The sequence below is a fragment of the Triturus cristatus genome, chromosome 9 (genome assembly GCF_964204655.1).
Source record: "Triturus cristatus chromosome 9, aTriCri1.1, whole genome shotgun sequence".
NCBI lineage: Eukaryota > Metazoa > Chordata > Amphibia > Caudata > Salamandridae > Triturus > Triturus cristatus.
In genome coordinates, this window is record NC_140592.1 from 90,522,111 (window position 1) to 90,545,790 (window position 23,680).

A 23,680-nucleotide genomic window follows, 5' to 3' on the forward strand; every position below is an offset into this window, starting at 1 on the left:
ATGTGAGATTGGGTACTCAGCACTTGCGGTATTAAAGACTAAGTACCGTTCAAGACTGGACGTGGAGCACAACCCGAGGATGGCAGTAGCACAAATCCATCCACAGATTGACCGTCTCTGAAAAACAGGCACACCTCTCACATTTATGTTGGTGGTATTATTATCAATCTATGTCATGTGTAAAACAAAGCATCCTAGTAAAAACTATTTGCGCACATTTTATCTTGCAAAGTGGTGTTTTGAGCTGTGCAATAAGCCTCTGTCATTTCACTACACCCACTCACAAACCTGCCATTTACTAAACACTCTTATTGTATTGAACATTATTTGCTGGATATGCCGGAATTTGTGCGTGGCGGTCGATTCCAGAAATGTCTGTCAGGTGGTGGGGGGGCCCAGCATCTAAATAAATTCAGCTGGGGCAGCTCAACCTACAAAAGTTTGAAGACCTCTGGCTTAGAGTGCAGCGCAGCACGTAAGGATGTGAGAGGCAAGGGAACAGAAACAGATCACCGAGGAAGATAAGGAATAAAAAACGTGACTGGCCCTCCATCGAGGCGCTGCTGGAAGAAGGGGCTGTCCGGAGCTAACCAATAACTCTAAAGGGCTGACCCAAAGCCGCTCTGTATGCGTTTGTTTGGGTTGTTCACGTGTTATCAGGTAAAGCTGTCTGCATCCAGGCCGAAAAATGGGTTAAGGGAGACTGCTGAAGAAAGAGCTGGTGTAGTCAAAAATACTTAAAGAATGAAAGAGAGCTGAGTGAAAAGTGGACAGTCAGAAACGCCATAATGATGCATCGTGGCTGGAGAGCGAGGGGGGGGGTCATACTAGCAATAATGACGACGAGAGGTTAACTGTTACGTAAATGAGAATGTCCAGTTTGTATGTAATGCTTAATGATGGAGAATATCCTTCTATGGCTGCTAATTAAACAAGTTGCAGAATGCAAAGGAAAAAGTAAACGGGACTAAATAAGCAATTCGTACTTCACAACGTACATCTTGTATTCTCTGCACATGGTTAAATTATTTACTGGTGCTCAGTGTTTGGATGTATTTTGTCTATTTCCATCAGAGTTCTTAAAATTCTGAGTGGACTTCCATATTTTTTCCATCTATATTTGCTGACTATCCATTAGATGGCCACAAAATGCAAATGCTGTGAAAATTAAATCACTGCTTGGCCCATGCTGACTGGCTCGAGGTATTTAACTGTGTATTACAGTGGAAAAAACACAGGGTCCAATTCACTCAAGCTACTAACCTTCACCATGCTTCAGAATGTAAAAGAGAATAGACACAAGCAGAGAGGGATTACTCCGCAAATGAGACGCCTTGGGACTGGACTGCCGTCCTTCGGGAATTGGCTATGTTATAACAGCTGGAAAGCACAGTTAACCGAGATTAAATAAACCAGTCTGGGACCAAAGACTGGAAGTGAAAAGTGAATACCGTCTCCTCTGCTAGGAGCTATTCTTCCATTGGCACCAATTTTCAAATGATTTGTTTGAGACATCGTTATAGCGCACACAAAAGTGGGGGATGAAGGCATTTGCTTTTCATGCAGAAATGTCCTCAATTGTGTCCGCACATGACCAACACATAACAGAAATAAACAAGTACTAGCCGCCCGAGCGGTTGCGAGACGCAAACTGTGGGTGGGGAGCGGGGAGAAGCGGGAGTTCTGTGCATAAGAAAACTGGTGTGAAATAGCAGCAAGGAAGGAGGCGGAGAGGAGGCTATGAGGGAGAGCGAGGTAAAGCCATATGGCTGCTTTGTGCGTGTGCATGCCTCATGCACTGTAGCTCTATGCCAGCAGAAGCACAAACAAGCATTGGCCGCGCAAGTGGCCGCAAGACGCGAACTGTGGGGGGGGGAGAAGCGGGAGTTCTGTGCATAAGAAAACTGGTGTGAAATAGCAGCAGGGAAGGGGGCGGAGAGGAGGCTATGAGGGAGAGCGACGTAAAGCCATATGGCTGCTTTGAGCGCGTGTACGCCTCGTGCACTGTAGCTCTATGCCAGCGGTAGCACTTTGAAAACTCCCTTACAAAATGTCTCGCTAGCAGCGCATGCGTGCTAGCTCAGCGAGACCTAAAAAGGACTAGTAAATCTCTGTTTACTTTCTTTTCCTACAGAAAGGAAGGGAACCCTAGGGTTAGGAGGTGCCTCCTTGGTTACCTCTCATTCACATGTTGTGAGGGAGATATGATCAAGCCAAACACATCCTTTATTGTGCTATCACTCAAAAGGATGCAAGTGGTTCAGCACCCCTCTGGGAAAGTGAAACTTCGTTAGTATAACCGGTTCTAACAATAGGGCATCACTTTTGATATTTGCTTATAACTTTATCCACCAGATGTTATTATTTGATTTTAATTAGTTTAGTTTCTTTATAGCATACTTATAATAGGCAAATACCAAAATCCATTTGCCAGTCCAAAGCCCAGCATACACATGCAAAGAGAACAATTGATGGACAGAATGCTGAACAGTGTCAAACATTCACCCCAGTATAGAGATCTGGGCCTAAATCCATCCAGGATGCTTGTTTCCGGTCCAGGGAGGACCCGGCTTGGCAGTTCGGGCTGGACTGTTCCCAGGAGTTCCATGATGGATTTAACCCAGATCTCTTGAATGGGGGTGAATATGTGATTCATCCAGCATTCTGTCCATCATTTGATGCCGCAGCACTTTTCGCCCTAAGTGCGATGGGTATGCCCAGACGTGGGCCCCGTACTCGCTCTGCCACTGGATTCAAGCTAGCCTGCCAAATGAGGGGTGTTACCCCTAAACTGGTCCCAGGCAGCTTTTTCCGGTCAAGGGAGGACCCGGCTTGGCAGATTGGGCTGGACTGTTCCCATGAGGAGCAGGTAGTGAAGAGTATATTCCTAGGCAATCAAAATTGATACAAATGTGAGCCACTAGGCTAATTGATATAGAACCAAAACATTAGAAAAACTTTTAATAAGAGCCAGTGTACCATATAGCAATAGAATTAAAAATCATCTCTTTATTGTCAGCAACTGTGTTTTATATATAAACAAACATATGACCAAAACACAATACACTTTCTAAAAAAAGACACGTTTTTTATAAAAATTATATCAAAAATTCTTAACAAAATACAGAATAAAATACAGGTACAATAACAAAAAAAGGGATTATTCAATGAACACAATATTAAATGAGAAAGATAAAACACAAATATAAACATTCAAAATGTATAAAATTGCGGCAATAGATTGTCTTCGACGCGCGTTTCGGCGCACTAGCGCCTTCGTCAGGAAAGCCACACAATTTTTCCTGAAAATAGAAGGTACATGAGGAGCAGGGTCAAGACTGATTTGCATATGAGTGGGTCCAAACTGGGGTGTCGTAGTGAGCAAAAGAACATCATTTGCTGCTGGATCACAAGGCCCAGCATACAGCAGTATGGCAGAAGACATTTTAAATGAGTAGATAATGCTCAGTTTATCTATTTGAAAGTTCAGAAGGTTAAGTTTAGAACCTGTTATTGTACTTCATTGAAAGGTTCAGCCTGTTGACTAATTAAAGCGTGTTCCAAAATGTTATAACCTCTATGAGCATTGTGCATCCTTATACTGTGCCATGACTGGTGGTAGAGAAACAGTTGATAAGATGGCTGAGTGGGTCAATGCATACGCTGCAGAGATACGTGCATAAAAGCAATTGCCTAGGCTCAGTATGGGGTGAATGCAATGGCGCTTTAAGGGTCACTCATTCAACCCAAGGAGAATGTAAATCTATGAGATGTGGGAGACTCAGGGCCCCTCACCACATTCTGCTGGGGGCCCCATCATTTTGCAATATGCCACTGAGTGAATAGAAGAAGAGGCCTTAGAAAGTGGCTCCGTCAGTCGTTTTTTTGATTGAATTTTTTTATGAGAAAGATGGTCCTCTGGGAATCACAGGGATGAGAAACATCAGATAAACAAATGTACATATAAAATGTGTACATAGGCCTACTAACAATACATTGCTACAAAACGTACATCATTACAGATCCCGGACGCGTGCACTACAGGGCACACACTAGTGCACACATCTGAGCTGAGCAGATGTGAGCAGATGTGAAGGAACCCATTTGTGGGGCTGGATGCAGAAGCAATCACTTCTCGACTGAGATTTGACATATTAATATTCAGGATTCTTCGCAGGCCTCAGCCCCTGCAGCGCTGCGCATTGTACTGCTCCCATGAAGGTCGCTTGGCTGGAAACATCTGAAACAGACAAATTAAAAACAGCTCCAACAACGGGTCAAGGGGAAGCTTTTGAAAGTCAAAAACCTTGGATGCAATTTTAAAGCAGTCGGCTACGTCACATCTGTGAGATGAGACGGGGATTGAGATGAGAGGATGTGGCGTTGCGCAGAGCTGCCGACTTTGGAACTGGGGAGCCAGGTCACTTAATGTCTCTGTGGTTAAAACAACTTTAAAAAAAAAAGAATGTGACCCTGTTTAATGTACCTGGTGCTCATGTGAAGCCCTCCAATACCTTCTAGCTGAGTTCGCTCTATAGATAACTACAAAACTAATAAATCAGAGGGAGTCTGGCATAAGCCAAGAAAGATGCCCATTTTGATTTCACAAGGTCTCCATCTCACACTTCATCTTTAATTAATTCAGGGTGACACTTCAGAGTGGAACTGATGAGATTTCATTTTTGCTATTCTTGCAGATTCCTATAGTGATAAAAGCATTCCTTTGCTCTTAGGGCAGCTCGGCCCCAAGGGTCTGGGATTTACACGCATTTTATGTATTTGTATGGCCTCATTTATATATGCGCCTACTACCCCTATGAGTAGCATGCTACCCTGTCTCAACTTGAAGTCTGTGGTTGAAACTGTGATATCTTTGTTTTGATCCTATATGGGAAGTGTTTCCATATTGTGTGTGAGGACCACCTAAGTGCTGTTATTATGTTATGGGACACCGCGCTTAGCAGTGTGATGGATGAAGAAGTGTGAGGAGCAAAGTTTATGGGTCTCAGTAAGCTGGCAGCTTTGAACTGCTCTGCCGGTCCCTTCATTGTATTTTTTGTAATTATAGTCCATGTGTCTGGTTGCTGCACTGAGACATTTTCCGAGATATTTTGTTGAAGGTTTATGGTCCTGTGCAGGCATAGGTTGGATGGAGAAATGTGGAGCGATCTGCTGGGATGAATGTTAATGCCATTCCATATCTTATTGTCATTATGAGATGTTAAAAAGTGGGAGCATTACCACTTTCCAGTTTGCACATTCGTTTCCATGGTTGTGGGATCACCCGCACTTTATTCATGTGGATGTCGGGAATATTTCTGGCCTGTAGAGTGAGAGTGGTGTTGGCTGGAGCTTAGGTCTTCCCTGCAGTTGAGTTCCATGGGAGAGGTGGGTCATTGTGAGCTGCAGTCTGGACTGTGTGAGGGTAAGGTGCTTTCAGGATTGTCTCTGTGTGGTGTATTGCAGTGGGGTGCAGTTCTTTTGACCCTAGGCCTAACTCTTATCAGTAGTGTCAGTCTGCCTGCTTAAGGTCTTGGTTAGCTCATGTTGTACAGGGTAGAACGGCACCTACTTGGTTGCTATTGGAGTGTTATTGTGCGTGTGTGTTTGTGAGCAGTTAGCCCCTTCGCAGCGCGGGGGTGGCGGCAGCGGCAGCACTGTGCTCGAGACGAGCCCAGCTCGTCATGAGGCACAGTGGAGCTGTGCTCATGATGAGCTGAGCTCGTCACGACTCCGCCCACTAATAATTCTCCCGCACAGGCGGGGAATCAATCGTGCGTGGGCAGAGCGTGACCGTTATGACGAGCCCAGCTCGTCATGAGCACAGCTCCACTGTGCCTCATGACGTGCTGGGCTCGTCATAAGCACACAACCAGTTAAGCAAGAATATGTAAAGCTTTTCAAATGAAAGCTTAGTTTTTCAGCATTCTCTGTCATTGATCTACACTTGCAGCATTTCCAGTTTTCTACTTTTATGCACTCGTGTGATATTTCTCTCTCTTGTCTTACTTGGTGAGAGTAGCTTATGGATATATTGTATGCAAGTGCCTAACATGCTTTGCGTTTTCTCGCAAATACACTCAAACAAACCCTAGCATGCTAGCATGATGTGAGCAATTTATATGTTAGTGCACAGTGTGACTACAGAGCTGTCAACTCACATGGTGCCTATGTGTGTCGCATGACCGCCGCTCCCTTGTCACAGTCACCTCGTGAGGGGCTGATCTCATATAGTAGCAGGAGAGGCGAGCTAGAGATCGCTACACAGAGTAGGTTTCCAGCTCATCTTTGAAGGCTCTGAGCAGCTGATGTCCATTAAGAGATGTGAAAACACTCATGGACATTGGCACCAGTCTCAGCAAGCTTTTGGTTGTTTTTTGGATGGGAGGAAGTTGGTGAGGGCAAGGGGCAGAAGTGCCTCTCAGGTAGTTCTCGCCATGAGAATACGCCCCCCTCCACCGCTCTGTCCCCCCTCACACAGCAAGATATTTTCAAGATGGCCGGTCTATGGTTTACATTTCATGTTGAGTGACGAAATTCAAATTATACAAAATGCTTCCAAACTTCTCAAATTTCAGACAAAACCCCAACTTGCATATTGCAACCATCACATATTTTTTGTGTTTTTGGTAGAAACTTCCAAAGTTGAAACTGTGAAACGTCTCACACCCTTATTGATAAACAGCACAGTAGCGAAGCAGAAATATCTTCCATCACTGCAGCCCCTGGAGACATCTCTCCAATAAGAGCTACAGAATTTCATTAAATTACTTACATAATTTCATTCCATGCTCAGTAATTTAACAAGGTGCCTGAGCACGACAGCATGTTAAGTCAGCGAGCTGATTTATATTTCAAGCATGTACTCAAAAAGTCTGTAATTTTTGTTGCTCAATAAGAGTATTACATTTGCTGACATGAACAGTAAGGAGCAAATATTATCATCAGAACCAAAATATAATCAGGATATCTCCAAAGCAGTATATCTCATAAAATGTTTGTTCCAATAAAAGTAGCTGCAATAGAAGTATTGATCACTGACAGAACCCAACACCCTCTTCCAAAACTCTGTCTGTATCATATTTTTAACCAGATCCCTATCTTTGATATTTGGGAAGAAATAATGTCAAGCCAATTTTTTCCCAGAGGGATTTTCCATTCCTTGCTTACTTTGTTGGCGATGATGTATCCGAATAAAGCAACTTGTACAAGGAAATTGTCTTACCAGTGGGAAAGGCATTAAATGGTTCTGATTGACTATGGACATGTGGACCCATTGCTATGACACTACAATGTCACGTCCAACTATACTGCCGGTCAACAGGTGTCCTGTTCCCATAGACAGGGGGAAAAGCCAAGGCATTATGATCATCAGCTGGTGTCAGAATCCTGGCCAGAGACTCCAATGCTACCCCTCTCCCTTCCCTTTCGGTGAAATAAGATGTGTAATGAACTTCAAAATCTGAAGGGACTGTAGAGGGGGAAAAGGAGAATGGGGATAGAGAGAGAAGCAACACATGACTCGGACGGTTGATGTCGGGAGCACGGATGGAAGTCATGCGGCAATGACCCTTGGTGTGCTATGGACTGGCTGGTATCCCTCGTAACCCTATACAACAAGGTACCATTCAACTAAGTATACTTGTGTACAACAGGATACAATGTCTTGTAATTAACAGAGCATGGAAATGGAATGGCTGTGACTAGGCCCAAGATGTCTAGGATACAGTCAAGGAACAGAATACAAAATTCAGCTTCTATTAGTAGAGTTGACTTGGAGGGTTCAAAGTTGGACCAGAAATTTCAAGCAAACAAAGCTCAGTATCTGTGAAAGGAAGGGTTAACCTGAGCTGCCCTAACCACCCAAGAAAACTGAGAGGGAGGTGCAAGGAATGCAAACCGTGCAGATTATAAGACCGGAATAGAGAATCACCCAACTGCCTGGCAGTGTAATACTGTGAGTGGTGCGTCAAATCGTCATACCTTTTACTGACCCGGAAGTGTCTGGAACTTTCTGACTCCTTCCAGAATTTTCAGCTTTTCTAGAATGTTCTGCATCTTTCCATCTTGCCCTGGCAGTACTGATATGTGCTACCCTGTGATTCCACCCACTTTTGCCTCCCTGTCTGCCACTAGGCTGTCTGTTATAATCTCCAAGTTTCTCCAGTAGCAAGCCTGTATGCTTTTCATGGCGTTCGATAAGTGTAAGCATGTCCCTGGATATGATCTCCGGAGAGCACAAACTCCAGGATTCGTGGCAACTGGTCTCATGCATGCAATGCTTTGACCCAGCTGGGGGTAAAAGAGAAGGGCTAGTTACCTTACATATCTCCACCGCTTTACAATTTGGATAAAACTATACAGGGTTTTTCAAAGACAACAAGTCTTACACTGTACACCAGCTCTAGGGAGGTAAATCCTTCAGTACTCAAGGGGCCATTAACAGATAAGTCTGCTTTGGAAAATTCAGTCCTTCAAAGTCGTTTGGCAAAAACCCAAACATCAATCATTTCAATGCAGCAAAGCAAGCCGTCCACTGCAGATACTGTGTGCCCCAAAAATGTGCAAGCCATTACTCGCCAGGGTATAAGAAGTGGCCGGTGCAATGACTTAGTGCTTCATTGTCGGAAAATTGCCCAAAAGAACAAAATACTGTGCACCATGAGCCGTGCAAGAAGGAAAAGAAGCCCCAGATGGTCCCTGTTGCATTGTGCACAAGATGGGTTCACAATCCGGGTACCAGTCTGCACAAAGATATCACGAAGACAAATAATGCTGCATGGAAGGGCATGCATTTGGTCTCAACTATTTTAGCCAGCCATTAGCTTAGTGTTGGTAGGTATTGTAGGAAGAAATGGGATTTAAGTAGTGTTCATTGTGAGGCAGTGCTTGCATGGGCTGGGCACCGACACTGAATTTATTCCACTGGAACTCAATTGAGTTGTTCGCTTGCACTTGAAACTATTGTACTGTTCTGCGCATCGAGTGGATTTGGCTTCGAACTCTGTAGTAAGTTTTATTTTTGTCACTATGTAATATAACCATTTTTTTAAAGAGCAATCATGGCGATTGTGCTGTGGAAAGAAGTTGTACAAGTCTCGAACAGGCCACTCAGCACCCACTTTCAGGAAGAGATGTTGGCCATTTTTCCATCGGTTGATTGGATCCTGGGGTGAGGATGCTCAGAAAGGTGCTTGCCATGCGCATTGACTCAACCGGGCGAGCTGGTCGGTGAGGCACTGGACTGTGACTGACTACTCCTGTGTCTATGTCTCAGACCGAGATGTAGACTGCGATCAGTGTGATGCTCTACACCATGGGTACTCGCAAGCATTTTTCCAAGGGACACAAAGATTGGTCTGTGATGTGATCGAGCGCTGCATCAATGCCAACAGGGTGGTGATTTAGGAGGGAGGACTAGGTGGGATGAGGTGCACTGTAAGGTAGGTATAGGGGCAGTGAAGCATATACATCTAGTGGCTGAATTGCACAATGTGAAACCAGAAAACCTGGGATTAATCCCAGCTTCCGCACTTTACTAAATTGTGTGATACTAGGCAACTGATTTGTTTCATTTTACCTCCTTTTTCTTCTAATATCGCATATAAGAGAACTCGAAATACATTACTTCAGGTTGTGCGCTTCACACAACCTTCTCCTGTGTTTAATTTACTAGACTATAAAGTTGTTCATGTATAATAGGAGGCCACCCTAAGAGTGCACATAACAACTGACTTACCTCTTAGTTCAGTATTGTCATTGTTGTCAGTGTGGGGGAGGAATGTATGTTTCTAAATTCATATTTGAAAACTATCACTTAAAAAAATACTTCTCAATGCACTGATATAATCTGTTATACTAAGGTAAACAGATTCTGCATGTTAATGAAATACGCTTTTTGACCTTTTGAAGAACCTAGTTGCCTCCTTTCTTTAACTTCAATTAACCTTTAAATAAAGGTCTGCCTGTATATTTAACATCATTTTAATGTTAGTGCTGAGTCAAGTGAACAGCAGCCCAGTGCTATTGTCGATCAGGGGGCCGCATGAAAAGGTCAGGAGAGCCGCATGTGGCCCCCGGGCCGTACTTTGAGTATCACTGCTCTACACCGGCATTGTCACTCTCTGGCCAACCAACCTGTCATTATCCGTCACCTGTGTCAATTCCTACACCAGTCAAGACAGGAGCTCTCAAGCCAGCCAACTAACCAGTCAGTGCTTATCTTTTAACTGTACTCCTGCACGCCATCAGCCCAAACATCCTGCATCTTATTACACACAATTCTGGTTACAGGTTGTGAAACTGTTGGTGAACTAACTGAATCTAGACCAGACAGTTCGACAGGGACTTGCAAAGCTGCAAACTAGAAACTACTCTTGCATGTAACAGCCAACCACACACTGGCATGTACACAAAGGAGTAAGGCTCTATTCAACTAAGCAAGGAGTAAGAGATGGGCATCTTCTTGCCAGGAAACTGGTAAACCTACTACCCTCAATTACAGACATAGATTATGCTATCTCCAAAAGTAGATGTCAGTAAAAGTGTTTTTCATTATATTTGAAGTGAACTAAAGAAGCAAGTGACAGTGAGTGGTTCTAGCCGTGCCAGAAGGTGGCACCAGTTTTTAATACTGAGCAGTACCAATAGTGTACAGTGACCGCTAAGAAACACTTTAAGCCCCACTGCGCATTATGTTTACAAATGTAGCACTGGCTATACGTTTCGCCTGGAAAGGTTGGTTAGGATCATGGAGCACTCTTTGCTTCTCAGATGGCCCTATGACATTTTGTATCTACTTTTATTACATTTACTATTTTTACTCCATTCTTGGCATATTGGCAAGGCAAGTGCTTCAATGCGTTTTTAAATGCATGTCAAACATTAAAGTGAAACACATGCAACGTTGACATTTTGATAGTCTATATATTTAAGATTATGTTCCCGATTCACAAAGGTAAACTGAGACTCAAGTCTAACTTTACGACTTTCGGTATTCACAAAGGGCATTTACGAGTAGTAAAGTTAGACTTTTGTCTCAGTTTAACTTACGTTTTGGTCTTAAGTTTACTGAGATCTAAAGTGGCCTCAGTTAATCTTTAAGACCAAATCTTAAGTTTAACTGAGACAAAAGTCTAACTTTACTACTCGTAAATGCCCTTTGTGAATACCAAAAGTCGTAAAGTTAGCTTTGTGAATCAGGTGCATTGATTTTTGCAGTTATTTGGTCCGCATGTCACATACACACACTCTGCTTGAGCAAACTGATTGGTAGAGTTTAGACCTGATGCAAAGATTTTCAAAGCCCTAGGCAAAATGACATCTTCAGGTGCTCCCTCCACTGTAGTTAAGATTTTAGGCCATTGTTGAAATTATTCAAGCCCCTCCCCTTGTGTCATGTGTGCACACCATCAAGATACTTACCTCCTTTTATATTTCAATTAGGTCCAAGTAGTCCTTTGCACCTATGTTCTCCTATGAAAATATTTAATATCCTGCTGCACCTTCAAAGAATAAATAAAAAACACAAACCAATGAAAATGGACAATGATAATTCCATGCTATAAACAGGTATTAATTATAGTAGTAGGTAATCCTGAAAGCTTAAAGGGACCACTTATTGTACAGAAAAATCAGTTCTCTTTATCCAGCCCTTCATCTCTCACAATCTCTAAAAATACTCGTTCTAGAATGTTTCTTTTGTTTGATGACGTCAGCACGGGTTTTGAGATCTATTGTCACCTCATTCATGGAAAAGCACCCCTAAAATGGAAATACAGAGTCAAGGGATTAGATGCTAAAATGCAGTTCCTTAGCTCCTATCTCTCTCAGAAAGTTGAAACAGTCGAACGTGCTTCAAATTTTAGGATCTTTTTGTCACTCCATCCCACTAATTTTCTGACTTGCTAATTTACTTTTCTGCAGTATCCACCTTTGCTTCATACGGAGGAATTCACTGCCAGTTATTAGTACATCATATTGCATATTGAAATATGGAATCTAGTATTTCTTTTTTCTTAGATGTTTCTAGATATTTTCAGTTTTTATCAGAAACACATTCAAAGGTTTTACGTGACCTAGCAAAATTTACTTTCCAGATCGAGCAATTTTTTTCCTAATTTAATGCTGAAACATCTATTATAGGGCCAATAGGATTAGCCAAATGAGTTTACATTATGTATCTAAGTCAGAATTGTTTTTTTTCAAAACAACAGATCAGAGCATTGAGCCACCCAAGATACCGCACCTTCTCCCTATCCCAAAATGTTAAATAATGTAATCCTGGACAATTTCTAAACGGATAATAACTTTCGGATGCAACACCATTTTTGCAATTCAGAACTGGCTGTTACCTGGTTAGAAGAGGTTTCGCCTTTGTAAGAGTCTCCATCCCCCTTTACGTGTTCAGTATTTCCGCACTGTCTTCCAGTTGACATCGATTATATGAATTAAAATAATGAAAGTGAAAGCTGTTGTCTAGGTAGAGAACCCTGAGGCAGGAAATTGACTTCCAGGAAGTGCCCAAATCGTCACTCCTGAATGTGCATCCTTTTGTCAATGTTTGTGTGAGCTTCAGAGAGTGTTATTGTAGCTTTAATACTTTCATGGAGATTTGTGTTTATCAACAACATGATGTTAGCTATCTAGTTCTCTTTTCCTTTCTCCACTTACAAGTTTGGCTCAGTATTCAAGTCTTCATCCATCCACTCGGAAAACATTTCTCCTTTTCCAAGGTCTGTTGATTTTACTTCTTCTCATTTAGAAACTGGGTATATCAGCAAGGGCCGGCGATAATTATCGCTCAGCGCTCTTAGCGTGAGGATAATTATCGCTGGGCAACTCTGAATTTTATCGCGGAGATAGCGTGCTATCAGCAACGCTTACCTCCAAAGCGATAAAATTCAGAGCGCAAGCTGCCAATTGTGATATTATCGCTGTAAATGCAGTGATAATCCCACAAGGTTTTGCGATAGCTTGCTGATAGGGATAGACATACTTAGCCATGATATCCACCTTACATAGGATATCATGGCTAAGTCAGAAAAATACCAGACGTAAAAAAGCAGCATTAACCGCGGTTAGCGCGGCTTTTTTTTTATCTCTAACAGGGTTAGCGATATCCTTGATAATAGGAGAAATGTCGCTTATTTTACTCTGGAACGCCCCCTTTGCATCTCATTAGAGATGCAAGGGGAAACGTAGAGTAAAAGGGTGATAACATGCGAATTTGCGTGTTAGCACCCTGTTGCTGATAGGGCGCTAGTTTTATCTCTGCTTTTTTGGCTTTTAAAGCCAAAAAAGCAGAGATAAAGCCCTTGTTGATATGCCCCTTTGTAATTTAGTTTCTCTTCTCACTCTATAATGACGGCAAACTCTGGTTCTTCCTTTCCTCAGCCAAGCTTCTTCTCACCGTGTCATCCTTCCTCAAAATGTAATCCATGAGTGCGTAAACGGATGACTCTTCCATACTCCTTCCACAGTTCTCTCTGAAGTAAAAATGCAGGTCACCTGCTCTTCATTTTGGAATTAACTTATTTTTACTTTGTTTTCAAGCCTACTCTCACTCTTAAGCACATCCATATATCTGTTCTCTTGGGTCTTTACGTATTCCATTTAGATCCCAATATAAAAAAAAATGTGTTTTTTAAATTGCTTTCACTATTTCTGTCTTCTAGCTCCCAAATTATGGCACAAACGTCTAACACATGCACCAATATCTTCTTCTTATGTCATTTTTAAAAAACAACGCCAAAGATGATGTTCTTGCCCCGGCTCATACATGTATTGTACATGACTGTTTGTTCTCGATCAATTTGCTTCTCATTTTGTTCTTCTGTAGGGCTCTTTAATAATGCAAATTACATGACGTGTATAGTCCTCGATTTACAAACCTATGTGTACACCTAAGGCATTCTTAGGTGTGTAAATACACTAATGTAAAGAGAGTAAAATCCAATTGTAGAGTCCCAGAATTTGGAATGATGTAATTTTACCTTCCTTATGTATTCACCAATATGGGCAAAGTTGTGTGGGAGCACATCTGCTCAAAGGACCTGACTGTGAGACTTGCAGGATGGGCACCACTGTAAAAAGTACTAATTAACCACAATCTGACACTAACTCACAGGTTTGTGGCTATTCACTAGCTTTTCAAGGTAGTTTCCTATCCTGAAATCGTAATATATTTCCACTTAGCAAGTACAGGACCCAGTCAGTGATCAGGCTGAGAAAAGGGAGGGACCACCCGACAATTGATGATGATGTAAGCAAATGGCTGCTTTTCCTGTAAAGAAACAGACAAAGTTACAAAACGGTAATGCATTTGAGCATCACATAAAGACTGTAGAAAATCACTTCTTCCCATGTGAAAATGGAAACAAGTAAATTTATGTGTGCAAGTGATTACTTCCGGGAATCTCTGACTGTCCCTGATACCTAAGAATGCTCCTGGAATTCTTTAAGAATTACTCAATACAGTCAAGATATATGCATATGCCATCTTGAGTAAATTACCGACTTTTCAAGGGGCACTTTTATTGATTGGGCCCATTGTGTTGCACTTGAATAAAAGCTCTAGTGAATATAACTACCAAAAAATTAATAAGTAACCCCTCAGGTTGACTTATTGTGTTTATATAGCCATGTATTGTGGATCGATGCATATAGTGATTTTCAAATTTCCCTTTCGTGGGGTTGAACATATCCTGTTTTCTAATGCTATTCATCAAAGGAAATACAGTTTTCTGGGAATTTTGTTATATTGTGTGGTCAGTCAAAATTTGTTCTGATTGGATTCCACCTTCGAGAAATAGGGTAAGCGAAAGATTTTATAAAGGAATATCTGGTAATGCCATTTTATTCATTGTGATCAGCAATTAACCCTGGGCGTAGTTCGCATAGTAGCGCTACGCGTAGCTACGCGAAGTGCACTTCGCACTACGCGAGATACACGTAGCATAGCATTACACGAACTGCATAGTGCACTGTTCGCGATGATTGCACAGTGCCGGATGCTTGTCCGCACTGTGCAATCATTGAAAACAGCATCTTGCATAATGCGAGCTGTCGTTTTCTGCCGCTCTAGTAGATTTTTACTCAACGTGTATTGGTAGTTTCATATCGCGAGCGGTCGCGAGCATACGCGACCACGGGCAATGATGAACCTGACCTCCCCGCGTTGTGAATTTCGACGGGAGGTTTATTTTCCACGCTCTCGATCGGTAACTTGATGTTGCTGATCGCGAATGAGGAAAAAGTCTCGCCGGGATGTAATTTTGCTCACTCGCGGTCGCCAACTTGACGTTGAGGACCGCGAGCGAGCAAAAAATGCCAACTACGCTACGCGATTTTGCACTGTGCTATGTGCAAGTCGCGTAGCGTGAAGTAGCACAAACTACGTAAACTTCGCGAGCATAGCGTAGTTGTCCGCCCAGGGTTAATCAGCATAAACCTTAACAATGTCACGTAAAAAAAAAAACATTAACATAACTATAATGCATCTAAGTAAAAACAAGATGCATAATTAATCACTGGACAATACAGTCATACACTCAGTTAAATAGTGAACAGTGAGCAGCATTAAATCCAGTACAATCAATCTGTTTCAGCAAGTGACAAACAAATTACACGTCATGTACAGCTCTTGCAATGATCTAAACATTAAAATTTTTTAAAGTGATAGAAATAATGACTTTCATAGTCCTAACTTCCCAACAATAAAAACTACAGATCATAATATCTAACATGATACCTTAAAAAATATAACTGAATAGTTTTTACTGGAATGCAATGGTTTTAATTAACTATGCACATAAACTTGACTTTGACTTTGAAAATATAGTGCAATAAGTGTATATGAAATCTCTAGAAGTTTCATCTAATAGTTGACCGGTTAAGGACAACCTGCCTTCCACGTGTTCTCAAACTTACCATTCACAACCCAGGCAGTCCACATATAGCAGCGATTGCATGCTAGATCACGGCTGGTCTGTCCTATGATACACAGTAAGGGCTTCTGCATGAGTCAGTATATTATAGGCAGCAAATCGGGGAGCGGGCCATTTCCAATTGGCGGTTGAAGTCTTAGGGCAAAATAACATGGAGTGAATATGGTTCCACTGCCTGCAGCCACACGTTCACATAATTTGTCACAAACTTTGGTGTTTTGTCATCTAGAATATCTCCTCAACCTGTGTGAGTGTAGTGGGGAGCTAAAATATCCAAGTTTTATCCGAGTCGTTTTAAGGCATGGGCAATTTGGCCAGTTTCCCAGGGCCCCACCTTCAAAGCGGCCCGCTTGGAAAGGGATCTTTCTATCTCTTTCTCCTCTATTTCTTTATTTCAACCACTCTCCCTCTCTCTGCCTACCTATACCCAGCACTCTTTCTCTCTCTACGCAGTGTCATTCTAAGGACTTTTGGGACCCTGGGTGAGACATATTAGAGCTATTTTTGGATGACCCGATTCTCTAAATGTTTAAGTTATATTCAATGCTGTTTGGCAAAATGTGGACTTTTATTAACTAAAAGCATGTAATATAATTGAAGAGTGTTATATATATCTTGCCTGGGGCCTCAGAAATACTTCAGAGGACACTGGTTTTAATATTAACCTGCGCAAATATAGACTCTATACTAATGGCTTCCATTACCCTATTAAGGTATGTTTGCGTGGATTTAGAACAGTAAATCAATACGTCATTGTATGTGATTACGTTAACAATATAGGGCCTTATTTATGAGGACCTACGCCGCTGTTGTGTCACTTTTTTTTTGTGAAGGCTGCTGCGGCATGTAGAGCGGTCGCCCTCGAAGCTGGGGAACTGGGTTTGAGTCTCGGCAACAGCGCTCAACATCCTGTGTTTATGGGCAAATAACTTAATCACCCCGTGCCTAACGAAAATTAATGTGTCCTTGTGTAACGAAACTGGTGCTCATGTAAAGCGCTCTGATACTCGATGTCTCGGGTCTAGTTCACGCTAAATAAAACCTTTAAAAAAAAAGAAGAAGAAAAAGAATGCGCCACACTGCTCCCTATTTCGAAAGTGACGCATCTTGCCATGTGCTTCATTATACCTGCATCAGGTATAATGTATGCAGGTTGGACATTCACCCGTAAAATAGCCTTATAGAAGCAGCGCAGTGAAATCTATGAGATTTCAGTGCACCACTCCTACGACTTGACTCCCTCACAATCCTTACGCCTGCTACAAGCAGGCGTAAGAAGGGACACAGGGCCTTTTGCATGGGACTCGCCCCATGTGTAATGACACAATGCTGGAGTTGCGTCAGTTTACCGACACACTCCAGTTATGCGTCAATTCCGCGCCACCAGATAAGTCAGGAGTCCTGATGCATCTGTGCAATCCTTGCGACACAGAGCACCTTAGTGTAAATACGGTGCATCCATGGTGTCGCAAGGAGGGTGCCCCTAAAAGTGTTGCATTGCTTTTTCCCCCCAGCGATGCCGCGCTTTTCATAAATGAGGTCCATAGTGTTTGTTGATGTTATGGAGTTGATATATGTGTGGGGTGATGTTATGTACCTCAATATTTGTGATGTACTACTGTAGATGCTGAGGTACCCGTAAGGCCTCATTCTGAGCGCCCTGTTAGTCTGGTTGGGCCAGTAACTGCAGTAACCGGTCAGTCTGGTGTTACAAGGAACACAGCAGTCCGCGAGTCTGTTTTTCCCAGATGCTTTGCCTGCTGAAAAGAGCACAAATGTCCAGTTGAAATCCACTTGGAGCATTGTGGATACGCAGCAGGAATCAGAGCGTAAACACCAGATCCTGCATGTTATTCCTCATTATTTCATAATTGGAAGTGATTGCAAGCTCCAGAGTTACCACAATTACTAATGTCCGCAGTATTGGTCATCCTGTTCGGAGGTGATTTCAGGCTGAATATGGGCCCACAGAAAGCTTTGAATGTGGGCACCTGAGGACCCCATATTCCAATTTGTCATTTCATGATGTCCATATTTGCATGACCCACGCCAATATTGGAACTTCAGGGCAGTGCTTAATGTGAGCCGGTGCTTTCTGGTGCTCAGCATCAGCACTTAATTGGTTTCCGGTGCTCGGCACCGGCACCTAATTGTCAACACCATACTTAGAAAAGTATAGTGGCGCGGCCCATCTAATTTAGAGATGAGTAGAACAAGGGTTGTTTAGGAATACAATATACATTAAAATTGCTAATACCTGCCTCCCCAGCCATTCCTTTAGCTTTGGGGACCTGGAAAAATCGGAACTGTCGCATTTACATGTGAGAGAGATGGTTAGTAGTTGTTTTGGCAGTGATGACAAGGGCGATGGGTGGTGCAAGCTGCAGTGGCCTCCTGGTCAGAGCCCTGGCACTTAATATTTTACAAATTAAGCACTGCTTCCGGGTGACCTGTGGTAATGTTCAAGCCCCACTGGAAGGCTGCGGAAGAAAAACCTTGCTTTGCCTGACAGAGTGGTGCTCAGACCACTGCCCTCTCAGGTTGCCAGAGTGCTCTGTGGCACTGCCACAAGTGTGTATGTGTGGGGAGGAGGGCGCTGCCGGCTGCTGTGTAGTGTGATGGTGGAGACGGTAATCCGCGACTCCTCAGCTGAGCAATACCTGAAAGCTCTTTATGCAGCGACCAACAAATTCAAATAAACAGGAACAGAGTTAAACAAACTAAGCCAGGACACACACAGAGCAGCTCTAACATTGCTCCTGGGATCCTGTCACGAGAGCCCAAAAACAACAGAATGGAGCATGCACACCATGGGGCCAGCAAACCACTTACAGATGCAGCTCGTGGCTTAAATACCCCTTTCCTTGTTCCTAGTCTTACTTTTGACTCCCGGTTTGAATCGTAGACAACAGGACGCCGAGATTGCCTTTGAGTCTAATTTTCAGGATGCACGCACACGTGTTTCCACAGGATTAATATGGAGCATTACCTTTAAGATACGTTATTGTGACATTTGGGAGGATTTTCCCTTTTGGGTTCGTACTGGCATCTAGACCGTGATCAACATTTTGCATAGATTGTTGGATAATACCGCAACTCAAACAAATACATTTTTTTACTGACAAGACTGATAGTTGAACCCTTCACCTTTCCGTACTTATTAATTGATTTATCATACCCTACCGGGTTGGAATTATCATCGGTTTTGGGACGTTACTGATCTTGGATCCAGCTATAAAGCCCTGAAGAGTCAAAGATTACTGTTTCTCTGATGAAACACGTGTCGGCTGGCTGTTTGCTTTTCATATGATGACCAATTAAAGAAATTAAAGACTTCTATGTTGGATTGTTTCCATTTCGCATTCAAGACACACTTACATTTTGTATTTTAATACTGTATGAGTGCACGGGATTATTGTCATATGTACATGTGTTAGGAGTCTCCTTCACAGATTAAGGGGTTTTAGGGTCTCCCCTTCCCTGTTAGCACCATACCAAATTGCTTCTTTTCAAATATTAACACGTGAATATAGGCTGAGCGCCATTACTTCCTGTCCACGAAAACCCTCTTCTTTGTATGCATTACTTTGGACCATGGGCTGCATAGTTTTAAGCCACACAATTCATCCTTAACTTCATTATACCCAGTCTTTTGTTTCATTAGTCCACACCAGTGCATTATGGTTGTTGTAGTAAAATAAATACATTGAACGAGGCTTCTGATGTTTTTTCACTTTTTTTGGAACGTCATAAAAAAATGTTCCGTAGCTAGTCTGAAAGCAGTTCAAATTTTAATTATTCACCAAACAGTGTGAGTACCTGTTTAGTAGCATTTTGTTTGCAAGGGATGATTCTCCACCAGTGTGCTTCCACCTTTTCTGACCTAGAAAGCCACAGCGAAAAACCCCAAATCTGGATCTCCCACTATCTGTATTGGGGCCTCACCCCTAGGCCCTAAACCTGGCTCTGTCGCGCAGCAGCTGCAATGACTTCCCATGCACACAGTGCCATGGTGTGAGCTAAAGACCCGTGTGGTCTTTGCCCATTTATTATATAGCCTCTGGCCACGCCTGGCCATAGAATGTACAGGGTGCAGTTCCAGGACATACCAACACCACAGGTGGTGCTTGGTTAATGTTACACTATCCTCTCTTACATTGGGTCCTCCCTATCCAGCCATTCTTTCAGCTCTGAAGAAAAGTCACTGTTTCTGATGTTCACTGTTGCAGGAGTGTCCTCCGTGGTCACCTGTACCCCCCAGCCATTTTCCTAGGCTCCAAAAAACAGCATTCATAGAGATGACATCACATCGTTAGTTATTCATTGGTTTCTGACTGGTGGAAATCCTCAGTGGGCCATCCAGGAGACTGTGCAACCTGCACATGCAGAAGAGGCAAGGATCTCCCGGCCACTTTGGCTTTGAACTGGGAACAGTTTTGTAAGTCACAAGGTGCAAAATGCCAGTGCACATGCATTTGCATCTTTTTTTGTTGTGTGCATGCAATGAAATATAATTACACATTTTTGCATTTGATAAAAACATAGGGGCTATTTTACATGGCCCTTGCGCCACTTTTGCGTCATTTTTAACATGGGAAAAGTGACGCAAAAGTGGCGCAAGGGTCTTGTAAATCTGCCCCATATATTATACTGATTGTTAGCTTCCTCCTGTATAGCTGGATTTGTTTGTTTGCCCTTATGGCCCTGCATGCGTCACCACTGCTAACCAGTGCAAAAGTGCCTGTGCTCACTCCTCTAAGCACGGGAACATTGGCTTACACCCAGTTGGCACATTTAAACACTTGTTTATGTTACACACCCAGTGAGTTCTGTCGGGGTGTTGCTGCAGCTCATGACTGAATTCAGTGCAGTGTCTGGCCTGCAAGTCAACAAGCAGAAAGCAGGACTGTTCCCCCTAGCTGAGCTGGCACATGGGAATTCGACTAGTCTCCCCGTGACTGAGCTTTAGATGGGAAAGGGTCCACTTCCGGTGTCTGGGGATTCAGGCGATCATCTCAATATGGGTAGAGTTCTTGAGGGCCTAGATCCGCCGGTTCACTTCTGGGCTCACCTGCCTCTGTCAGTGATGGGCAGGGTAGCCCTGTGTAGAATGGTGTTGCTGCCCCACTGTCTGTATGCCCTGCGGAACACCATGTATAGTATTCTGAAATCTACGTTTGCCAAATTGAATAGTCTCCTGGTGTCCCTCATGTGGGCTGTTAACAGAAGCAGAGTAAAACTGGACATCCTGAAAATGGACACCGACTATGGGGCCTAAGGCTGCCGGACGGCAGCTATATTATTTTGTGCACAGTGGTGCGTGGACGGTCCGAATGAGGAGAAGCCCCTTCTGAGGGAGTGGGGTGCTGGTGTAGATCTTCCGCACTGCCTCTTGCAGGGGGCAGGTATCCCGAGTGACTACCCATTTATTGTCCGACAAGGGACAGTGGCCTAGTGTTGCATCGGGCTCCTTATGCTAGGTTGCTGTCCCTCCAATGGGGATTTCCCTTCAGCTCTATTCAATCAGTGATTGATCTGTTGCAGAGGTTCAGGGATGGTACTACACCATGGCTGGCGACCTGTATCTAGTGCCACTTTCCTCACGATACGGGAGGCACAAGATCTGTTTCAGATACAGCATGACCAGTTTTTGCAATATGCCAAGGTATCCTGAATGATCCACGAGATCTGAACGGATTTTCCTGCTGAGCCTGAGGCATCCCAGACATTGCAACTTCTACTGGATCCCAGTTCCAATGGAGGTTTGATATCCCATATATACGCGGCTCTTAAAGGAGATCCTCAGAATGCCTTGACAAGGGTCCGAGACAGATGGGCTGATAACCTGCTCGAGCCACTTTCCGAGAGCGACTGGAAGAGAGCGTTTGATCATGTCGAGGAGGTGGCTAGTTTTGCACGGTTCATGCTCAACCAGTGTTACTATTTGTACTGCAACTACTCGATTCTGCAATTATTACATATAATTAATGGGCCCCGGTGTGCTGCTTGCCCTAGGTGTGGGTGGGATCTGGCGTCCTTCCTACATATGTCACGGAACTGCCATAAATTACAACTATTCTGGTGAGGGGTCTTACAAGCTCTGCAAGAGATCACACGTGTACCGGTGGAAGCCCTAGTCAAACATTGCCTACTGGGGGTGCTCCTGACCCCGAAGCAAGGGACCAAGTTGCAACATAGGTTTGCCCGCCTGGGTCTGGTGCTAGCTGAGAGATATGTAGCGACCCATTAGATGCAGCCCTGACCACCAACTGTTCAGAAATGGATAATAGACATGCACACATGGGGGCTGGAGGAGGAGACACAACTGTGTGTGGTATGTACTGATGAAAATGCTAAAAAAAGATTTGGAGCTCTGGGGGGACATGTTGGACACTTTGGAGGAGGGGGAGGTGGAGCTGCCAGTGGATGGGTCCCCTGCTTCCCCCCAGTACCTGGAGCCAGGTGCATCTTCTGTGGAGGTGTGGGAAGATGGATTCTGTGAGCGTGTTTCTATGTGGGCACCTAGTTAGTGGTGCCAGATTGCTGGGGGATACAGCGATTGCTCATTCTCCCCCTTCCCCCCATCTCTCTGCCGCCTTCTTGTCTTCTCTTATCCTCCTCGTCCTCCTCTTGGAGGTACGGGTAGGGCCGGACTGGGAACAGCAACCGGCATTAGCAAGAAGCACTGTTCCCGCTTTTGTTACAGGTTCTCATACCAGCCCCCAGTGACAAACTCTTTGCTGGAGACGTGTTGGGATGGTTGACCGCTGCTGCTGCTCATGTTTGCATTGATGTTCGGTTTCCAATTTGCTCACTGTTTAGTTTTTGCAACACATGTTTTTTCATGATGTTGGGAACCTTCACAGCTCCTGAACTTACTTTCAAGTGGGGACGGGCGCTGTTCTGTTCTACTTTGTGCATTTGTCGACCAGCGTAGGAATGGGATGATACCCAACCTCGAAAACGAAGTAAAAGAGGGTCTATTGACTTTTAAGGATACCTCCACCAAGGTCTAATGTACTAACTTATCCTGTCATGTATTTGTACCAATTTCAATCAAAATGTATTTAAAAAAGATTTGGCCCAGTTGTGCCCGAGGTTGATGTCAATCAGCGAGGGTGCGCCTTTCCCATCTCATCGCGCCGGCGGGAGTGGGATCAGCTAGGATCGCTGACCCCACCCTGGGGCAAACCGAGAAAGGGGTGGTGCTCTCACAAAGTTCTGCAGTGCCTTGGACCAGCTTCTTTCCTGGGGCTCTCACAAAGTTCTGCAGTGCCTTGGACCAGCTTCTCTCCTGGGGCTCACAGAAGCTGTCCAGTGCCTTGGGCCAGCTTCTTTCCTGGGGCTCACAGAAGCTGTCCAGTGCCTTGGACCAGCTTCATTCCTGGGGCTCACACTAAGCTGTCCAGTGCCTTGGACCAGCTTCTTTCCTGGGGCTCTCACAAAGTTCTGCAGTGCCTTGGACCAGCTTCTCTCCTGGGGCTCACAGAAGCTGTCCAGTGCCTTGGGCCAGCTTCTTTCCTGGGGCTCACAGAAGCTGTCCAGTGCCTTGGACCAGCTTCATTCCTGGGGCTCACACTAAGCTGTCCAGTGCCTTGGACCAGCTTCTTTCCTGGGGCTCTCACAAAGTTCTGCAGTGCCTTGGACCAGCTTCTCTCCTGGGGCTCACAGAAGCTGTCCAGTGCCTTGGGCCAACTGCTCTCCTGTTTTCATGATGCAGCACCCACACCTTC

At 43.9% G+C, this 23,680-nt stretch overlaps 1 protein-coding gene and 1 long non-coding RNA gene across 2 annotated transcripts in view; one reads left to right on the top strand and one right to left on the bottom strand.

Annotated features, from left to right (window-relative positions):
• OXTR (oxytocin receptor) overlaps positions 1 to 23,680 on the top strand; it is a 159,311-nt gene that overhangs the window by 77,862 nt on the left and 57,769 nt on the right. The gene's annotated exons all lie outside the window — the stretch shown is intronic.
• The window catches only part of LOC146797462 (uncharacterized), a 39,421-nt gene continuing 18,730 nt past the window's right edge, over positions 2,990 to 23,680 (bottom strand). Inside the window, exons 4-5 of the long non-coding RNA XR_014968486.1 lie at positions 11,425 to 11,504; positions 2,990 to 4,240 (exon numbers count right to left, since the gene is read on the bottom strand). This is a non-coding gene — a long non-coding RNA (uncharacterized LOC146797462). The remainder of the gene's footprint in view (positions 4,241 to 11,424; positions 11,505 to 23,680) is intronic.